The 9,485-nt window shown below is 44.2% G+C and overlaps 1 non-coding gene across 1 annotated transcript; it reads left to right on the forward strand.

Annotated features, from left to right (window-relative positions):
• Positions 1 to 2,928: 2,928 nt before the first annotated feature.
• Positions 2,929 to 3,050, forward strand: LOC133053808 (small nucleolar RNA SNORA26). The gene has a single exon (XR_009692332.1). It is a non-coding gene; the product is annotated as a small nucleolar RNA SNORA26 (small nucleolar RNA).
• The last annotated feature ends 6,435 nt before the right edge of the window (positions 3,051 to 9,485 follow it).

Here is a 9,485-nt window from a genome sequence, read left to right on the forward strand (position 1 = left end):
GGATGACAAAAACGGAATTCCTGACTTACTTTTGGGAACAACTAGAGGGTTCTCAACCACAAAGAGAAGTTGAAGATGCCAGAGCTCAGAGCCACAGGTGCTGTGTGGGGCTCAGACTAAGACAGGAGTGAAGGAGAGGGACCCAGCGTGCTAGGTAACCATCTGGAGTTGCCATAACAGAACTAGTAGGGGGAGGGGTTCATGGAATCTTGGGGGCCCCTGCCTTCCAGGTGCCTAGGCCATGACCGTTTGTGAACATCACTACTGATAGCACCCAATCCCTCAGCAGCCACTCTTGGGTTGTCTACATACGTTCCGATACCACTGACCTATCTCCTTCCAAAAACTATCTCAGCTGAGTTCCCATTGTTCATTCATCTGTGTATAAAAATATTCATGGTAAATATACTTTGCCAGCAGGTCTTAATTCCTGTCGGGCTGTCATAAAGTCACCTCAGTTCAGTTCAGTTCATTTCAGTCGCTCAGTCATGTCTGACTCTTTGCAACCCCACGGACTGCAGCACACCACGCCTCCCTGTCCATCACCAACTCCTGGAATTCACTCAAATTCACATCCACTGAGTCGGTGATGCCATCCAACCATCTCATCCTCTGTCGTCCCCTTCTCCTCCCGCCTTCAATCTTTCCCAGCATCAGGGTCTTCTCCAATGAGTCAGTTCTTTGCATCAGGTGGCCAAAATATTGGAGTTTCAGCCTCCGCATCAGTCCTTCTAGTGAATATTCATGATTGATTTCCTTTAGGATGGACTGGTTTGATCTCCATGGAGTCCAAGGGGCTCTCAAGAATCTTCTCCAACACCACATTTCAAAAGCATCAATTCTTCGCTACTCCCTTTCTTTATAGTCCAACTCTCACGTGCATACATGACTACTGGACAAACCATATCACCTCATCTTCTCTTTAAACCGATCTTAAGGCTTTTCCACAAGTGAAGGACATCAACCTTGTAGACTGTCATGAACTTCTTCTCTGGGTCTTCTCCAGTTTAGTCTGTGTCCTCAAAACTGTAGGATACAAATCAAAGTACGATACTAAGTGAATAAATAATTTTTAAATATATTTTTTGTCCCATCTCAGTGCTTTTGCTGCATCCTGTTGTTATGTCATTTTCTTCTCTTTGCTGGGCAGCATGTTGTCTTCAGAATAAACTTAAGTATGATATCCCTACTTTCTAAATTCTTCCTCTGGGTCTGGGTTGTTTTATTTGATTTTTTAAAAAATGTCACTAAACACTGCATTTCTTACTTTCACTTATGTATTTCACTGTAGCCTCACAAGAGCTCTTTCCAAGCTGTCAAAGTGACTAGAAGAGTTTATGTGTATATCCTTGAAAACATGGTGTGCTTGTGCCATCACTTCATTCTTGTCTGACTCTTTGTGATCCCAGGACTGTAGCCCGTCAGGCTCCTCTCTCTATGGGGATTCTCCTTGCAAGAATCCTGGAGTGGGTTGCCATGCCCTCTTCCAGGGGATCTTCCTGACCCAGGGATCGATCCCGCATCTCCTGTGTCTCCTGCATTGCCGGCTGATTCTTTACCACTGAGCCACTGAATACATGGGGTACCTGTCTGTTTAGGAAGATCTGACAGCCTCGTGCTACCGTTCTGTGTTCACTCAGTTCACCCACATATTGAACAGACCAGGGCTCCAGAACAGTGTTTGTGGCACACACTTTGACCCATCTCTTTGAGTTTTCCTCCTGCCATTGACCTGTGGTTGTATTCCAGATACAGAGCATGGTTAAGTTCAAGGTCATAAGTCAGGGATCATGATGATCCAACATAAGTGAACATAAGTATTATGTTCAGTGACATAGAAGCTGAGTTTGAGGAAAGAGAGACAGGCAGCCCTGGGATAGTGCTGGTCTGAACCAACTCTTCATTTCCCTAGCATCTCTTCTGACCTGGGTCTTGTGAGTCTGAGCCTTGGGGAACCCCTATAGCATCCGTCTCTTCAGTTTAGCGGTTGGTATAACCTGCATGGAGGGTGAAATGGGTGTGACAATAGGCCACTGAGCATTTGTTCATGTTAAGGTAAAAGACACAAAACTGGAACAACTATTTATGAAAGCTTATCTTCCCCACACCCCCACACAATCCTCCAACTACAATGCTTAGTGATAATTGCTGTGTGAGATTCAGCAAAGGCTTTAAGGAAATCTATTTTCCAATTTCTGTGGGGCCTGACATTCTATGGGGGAAAGAAAAATGTGTCAAATTTCTTCATTATAAATAGGATGAAACCAAAAAAGCTCACAGAGGGTTTGACACTGGGATGAATTTTGCCATGCTAACAGAAGTGTATAACAGGTACAGTTCATTGACTGTTACCATGCCAGGCATTTCACACATATTATGATACTTTCTTTTATCATAATCATTCAAGGTAACATCATTTTAGAAGAAGTACATTAAAAAATTTATTCAACCAAAGTTAAAATTAAAAAAAAAAAAAAACATTTTATCAAGGCAAGTAAGCTATTGCTTTGCATTTTGTAGGTAGGAGAATTCTATTGTGTTTATCCTGCCTTTATCTCATTTCATACTCCTCTGTTTCTCTGTGACCTGACTTTATTCCTAGAGCCCTACCTTTTGTCAACTGAACCATTTCTATGCACTGAGCAATAGCAGAAGTGAGGGCTGGGCCCTTCTAAAGGCTCCCTGAGCGCTGACGTGTCTCAGGACACCAGACACCGTCTGGAGGCAAGAGCAGCCCGTCTGTCAGAACGTGTGTGTGCTAAGTTGCTTCAGCCGTGTCCGACTCTTTGTGATCCCATGGACTGTAGCCCTCCAGCCTCCTCTGCTCATGGAATTTCCCAGGCAAGAACACTGGAGTGGCTTGCCATTTCTTCCTCCAGGGAATCTTCCTGACCAGAGATCAAAACCGTGTCTCCTTCACCCTTTCCATTGCCCTTTTAAGGTTGATGCAGTGCCTTAGGAGGCTAACACAGGAGGGTAAAGAAAGTCTCCATAAAACCCAGAGAGGGATTTTTAGAACTCCTCTCTGGATCCTGTCTGGAGTCACAACTGAGTCGGAAGATTTTAAGTCTTAGCACTTACTAGTATGTGTATAGTTAATACCTAAGTCATTAAATTTAAACTTGACCTTTGATTTGACAATAAAAAGAAAAACAAAAAACCGTGTCTCTTGCATGTCCTACATTAGCAGGTGGGTTCTTTACCACTAGCGCCACCTGAGAATCCCGTCTGTTAGAATGGGCAGCTGCTTTCCCAGCCCACTGAAGTTAGCAGGATGTCCCAGGACAGAAAGGGATCGCTTCCCTTCAACTCAAGAATCTTTTCTATCAGTGACTGTGCTCTATTGGGCCGAACTCTCCTGAAATTGAATGCTCTTGCTAACTTTTTGGTTTCTTGTTAGGTGTCTTGGGTATTTATAAAATTTGCTAACAAACATCTTTGTTGAAGTTTGCATTTATAGCAATGCAATTTATTTTTTAGAAAGTGGCAGCTTGGAGAAGATTGGTCCCATCAATGAGCGAACAAGGGTGAATTTAGCTTTCACTCAAAACCAGACTGAGTTAAAAATTAGGCCTCTCACTTTCCTCAAGGTGGATGGTCAGCTGCCAAGGCATATGTCCCCAAGGACTTGTGTCTCTGCTGTAAACTGGACAAGAGTAAAATGGGGTCAGATGGGCCTAGTCCTTCAGTTCTAGAGTCTCCCTATAGTTCTCTGCTTTAGTCACTGGATTGGAAACACCCTTGTGCTTCTGCTGTGTCCTACTTCTGTGTTTGGGTAAAAGTTATACATCTCACTGTATTCTGTCCCCAAGCTGATCATTGTAAGAATCACTAATCTGAGTTAGTACCCAGACAATTGCACACTCCTCTCCTAAAGCAACTGTGGTTCAGCGAGTTGAGGTGGGACCTGGAATCTGTTTGTTAAAGGTACTCAGGTGTGCACTTAGTTTTACCCACTGATATCATTGACCTCCCCCATGATTCGAGGGGATGATTATTTCATTTATGGTACTTTTTGTGTTCAAAATTGACTGGTGCCAAAAACATAACTCTCTGCTGCTTTGCAGTTCAAGAAACTGAGGCACAGAGAGGGTCTCTAACGGGCCAAGACCCCCTTGCTGTAAGTGCTGGAGCCACACCCGGGTAGCATCCCTTCTACCCCGAAACCCCAGCCTACATTTTCCAGTTCACTCTTGTGTCAGATTCTTCCAACTAGCTGTTTCCTTCACCTATACTGCATTTCTACCGAAAACTTCCCCAATGTATTAATACTTTCTCACTTGATACTGTTTTTCACAACAGATATGTTTCAGAAAAGTCTGTCATTACCCTGTGATGCCTATTGGTGACTTTATTAAAAAACTGAATATGGGTGTGGGTAACTTTTCTATCTTTCCTCTTTCATTCATCAATTTGTGTTCTGTTTACTTACACCAGTATAGTGTCTTAATTACTGTAGTTTTAACCTGAGTTTTGAAATCTAGTAGAGTAAATCCTCCAACTTAATTCTCCTTCTTGGCTAACTAGTTTTGAAATCTAGTAGAGTAAATCCTCCAACTTAATTCTCTGTCTTGGCTAATTGAGATACTTTGATTTCTACTTACATGTTATAATTTGCCTGAAAAACTATACCTCCCCCCAAATGCCAGCTGCAATACTATTCAGAAGAACAAGGATTTAATATTCTAAAAATATTGTCTTCCAATCTATGAATATAATGTATATTTCTCTTTATTTAGGTCTTCTTTAATTTCTCTTAGCAATAGTTTTCAGGAGTCGTCAGTATCTGTATTCTTAAGCATTAAATGATCATGGATGTTTCTCTCTATTATGTTTTACTGAATTTCATTTCCTAATACTGCTGGTATGGAGAAATGTGGTAGATTTTTATATGAGTCCTCTTGACTGCACCATTTAAAAATATACAACTAAATGCATTTTGATAGATGTATACACTATGGAAACCATGGCCAGAATCAAGATGCAGGGTGTTTCCATTGGTCACAACTTTCCTTGTCCCCCTTTGCAGTGCATCACGCCTTCAATTCTTAGCCCCAAGGAACCATTGCCAGTTTAGATGAATTTGCCTTTTTAACAAATTTATACACTGGAACAGTATACATACTCTTTCTTGTCTGCAAATTAAGCATTCAACATATAGTTAAGAGATGATGTGTGGAAAGCCTCAAAATTGTACATGCAGAAGAATATTATTACCATCTCTGCTTCAGAAATAAGTCCCATTATCCTGGCCCCTGATAAGAATGAAGATCTCTAATTTTCTCCAAACACCATTTATCCACCTTATTGCACACTTACTTGGAGGACATCCACGTGTGGGCGCTTCCCAGTTTCAGGCTGGGGGTCTAGGGCAGAGCCTCAAGGTCTCATCCTCCTCCGGGAATTGGTGTTCCCAGCAGTATAAGCCAACTGGATCCATCGTGTGGATCTTCTCGGTAGGTGCACAAGTTCACTGTGGACTAAGTTACTCTCCTGGTCCTTCCTGCTCAGCTCTTGCTCCTTGAGAACTTAGATGCTGCTGTGCATTCCTCACTTCCTATTGAATTTTCCAAGCTCAACTTGTCCTTATCCTCACCTCCCTTGGCAAACAGCTCCTTGACCATTACCTTGCTTCTCTTTGGGTTTTCTCATCCTCTGAACCTGCTGATTTCCTTTCTTCCATCCCCTCTCTCCTCACTGTGTTTCCAGTGTGTGGGCTCAGTTGAGGTTCCTATAGTAGACACACAGAGAAGGAACCAAGATCAGGTCTTGGCTGCAGATCCCAGTGCACATTTAACATGCATCTCAGTCTCCTATGCACTCAGAAAAAACTCAACAGGAAAGGAATTTGGAGAATTGGAATAACCTTCTCTTGCAGATGGGGAAACTGAGGCCCAGAGAGATGTGGAGATTTTGCCTTAATTCCCACACCCTTATGCAGCATAGCTGCCACACAAACCTTGACCACAAGTTTTTGTATCCAAAAGCACCAGGAACCCATGGCTAAATTTCAGGGGACATTTGATTAAACATACTTCTTATTTTCCTTCCTAAAATAAAAATACCTGACGGACATTTCCCCAAAAGAATGTCATCTCTTTTCAATAGTCCTGTATTTATAATTGGCATTTCTTTCTCCAGGGGTATCTTCCTGACCCAGGAATTGAACTCAGGTCTCCTGCATCGCAGGCAGATTCCTTACCATCTGAGTCCCCAGAGAAGCCCAGTCTCCTCCCAGTAGTCCCACATTTATACTCTGTTTACCAACGTGGTGGACACAGTGGGACCAAGGAATGCATGAATGTTGAATACGTCACAGTCTGTATTTTAAAATTAGATGTGCTTCTCTGTAAAACATCTGGCTCCTGTGTTAGAGGCCATGTTCCTGAGATCTAGGCCTTCTCTGTGCCTCAGTCACCCTCCACCCAAAGTCTCTTCAAAGCCTGCCACATAGAATATTCAGTAAATACTTGTCAAGCAGATCCATACTAGCTACCAGGAATCACTAACTCTTACTGATGTCCTCTGCTCCCTACCCGATTTCCACCGATCCTACCCTGTGTCTATGTGAAAGCAATGAAAGCACAGCCCTGGTGACAGAAATCCAAGATGCAAATTCCAACTCCACCAAAATACCAAGTCTTCTTTGCATGGTGATTTCATTACCCTCTTTGACCATATGGATCTCATGTATAATGGAGAAGAATATATCATGTAAAATAGAGAAAGTAGTACTAACCTTGGATGATTAACTGTGATATCATACAGGAGACAGGTCCCAATCCCTGGGTGCTGGCCGCACAGTATAGGAAATCTACACCAGAGACACTATACGGCCTGTTGTAAACTTGGGGATAAGACTCGAGAAACTGCATTTCAGACAAAAATTCCAGGGAGATTCTCATGAAGGAAAAAGCCCCAACATTAAACAAATGGCCGAGAATGAAGACCTTGAAATCCTAGCAGCAACAGGCATGATTCAGCTTAAGTAGAACAAGTCCCTTGTCAAGGTGGCTTATCAAGGGAATATGTCTCCTTTGTAGGATGGTGCCCAACCCTGCCCAGCCCCACTCTCTTCCAGGACAGAACTGGGCACCAGTGGCCAGTGGTACGTGATGAGACCTCAGGAAGTGAGCATAACTGGAGACCTATCCTCAGGCTCCTCCATGTGCCAGCTTCACTCCAAACCCACAGGTAAACACAAAGCTGAATGGGTCAGCCTGTGAAACGAAGTCTCATTTAGGATCCACCTCTTTTCTACCAGGGCATCCTCCTCCATTTCTCCTCTAGACCCTGCTCACAGAGTGAGGAAAAGGAAGGGCCCTAGCAGTTGCCAAGTCCTTCCAAGTGCACCCCTCATCCTCCCCACCCTGGGCCTCGGGGCGGAGCAGGGGTGTGAGCGAGTCAGTGACTACCTCTGTGCTCTCATCACATCCTTCTCGGTCCCTGCACCCTGGTCCCCTCAAAGCCCACTCTCAGACCTTTCCAGAATGCCAGGTGCCAACATTCACAGAACATCTTCCATCATCAAGAGTTATAACAGAAAGTGGAGCTGTTTCTACACAGATCCTAACCCCATAAACGTGCCCTGTGTACCAACCCAATTCAAACTCTCCTTCTAACTCCTAGCTCCCTGGTCTCCACCTGGTGGAGAGGCGCAGCCACACAAGTGAATGCTGGGATGCAGCCCAGTTCCAACAGAAGCGAACTGGGATTCTCAGAAAAAGGCTGTCCTCAGGTAAAATGAGCCATTTGATGGAGTCTGTCATCAGCACCGCACCCACTGCTCTTTCCTGCATCTTTTGTTCTTTTCTTTGGAGTGTTTTTTCCAACTCTCTAATCAGCTGTCAGATTCCTACTTCAGTGCCATACAGACAAAGATAATGTCATACTAGAGACGTTTTTATGCAAACACAGGTGCAGCCATTTATGGAGGAGTAGATAATTGTGACTGAGATTGAACTGGCAGTTCCAAATCAGGGTTGCAGGAAGAAGAGGTAAGAAAAGGCATTTTAAGGTCTGTTTGCAAATAACAGGACATAGAATAGGCCAATCTCCTTTGGAAAAGCAAATTCACCTGGATTACCTATTGGAAGGACTGGAGATGGCAAATATTCAAAACTTTAGCAACCAAAGGCAATGGCCTTGATGAGGCAAGGGATTGTTAGTTGAAACATTAAACAGCAGACATCAGTACAATCATTTTTGCTCCCAAAGACCACATCACAGATCTCTTTGGCAAAGTTGAGTGAGCTTTCTTCCTTCCATAATAAAAGTGATTTCAGGGAATTGTTGAGTACCAATCATTAACCACACAGGATGAGTTGACATGAGGTACTAACGTTTTAAAATTTATTTATTTATTATTTTTGGCTGTGCTGGGTCTTCATTGCTATGCAGGACCTTGCTCTAGTTGCAGCAAGTGGAGGTTACTCTCTAGTTACGGTGCACAGGCTTCTCATTGTGGTGCCTTCTTTTGTTATGGAGCCAGGACTCTAGAGCATATGAGCTTCACGAGCTGTGCTGAACACATGGGCTTTGTTGCCCTGCAGCATGTGGAATCTTCGTGGTCCAGGTATCAAACTCATGTCCCCTCCATTGGCAAGCATATTCTTAATCACTGGGCCACCAGGGAAGTCCATGAGATACCCACTTTTACTTTAGGCCTTCTCTCTAAGGGTGGAGGATGAGCATTGTTTCTTGTGAAGTTGTGTTCAGTCAAGGGTCAGTGCAAGGAGAGGAATTAAGGTTAAATGAGCTCCTCCCTAGTACCCTCAAGTCAACTCAGGCAAAGGTCACATATGTCTAGGGTCTAGACTGAGATCCATAGCCTTCAGTTATTTTTCTAGGCAATGGGAAACCCCTTACGCCTACCAGTTGCCCAGGTAACTGGCCATGTATTACAACTCCCTTACACATACCTCTGTATGGGAGGAGGCCACCGGGGCTTGCTTAGCATCACCTGTCCTGTGTTTGAAGCCAGTTTACTCTTCAAGCAAGCTCACTTAAACTTCTGGATGTCTGTGTGAGAGAGGATGGTGATCTTTGGGATTTTTCTGGCCGAGCCCCACCCCCAATGTGGGCCCCACTAGTGACCACGGTGCTCCATCCCCACCTCCTCCTGTCCTGCTAGGTGGCTGCAGGGGCTGACCTGCTAGAGGAACATCTTGGTGAAATCTGCAATCTGCACCAGGGCCTAGAGGAGTCCATCTGCGTTAACAGCCACCCGCAGGAGCACCTGGAACACAGGCTCAGCTCCACAGGCCCACGGAAGCAGTAGGAGAGGCCCAGGGCCTCCTATTTCTGGTCTATTTAGCGAGAATCTGAAGGTTGCCCTTGGGAAGAACTTCGCAGATTTCAAAACACTGTGGGAGGCTTAGCTCTACTGGCTTTTTACAGTCAGCAAGGCAGGGGCAAGGACCATTCCCCTCCCTTTGTTGCTGTATCTGAGCTCAGAGAATAACTCTCCTCACTGCAGATCTAAC

The sequence above is a fragment of the Dama dama genome, unplaced genomic scaffold, assembly GCF_033118175.1.
Source record: "Dama dama isolate Ldn47 unplaced genomic scaffold, ASM3311817v1 ptg000407l, whole genome shotgun sequence".
NCBI classification, from domain to species: Eukaryota; Metazoa; Chordata; class Mammalia; order Artiodactyla; family Cervidae; genus Dama; species Dama dama.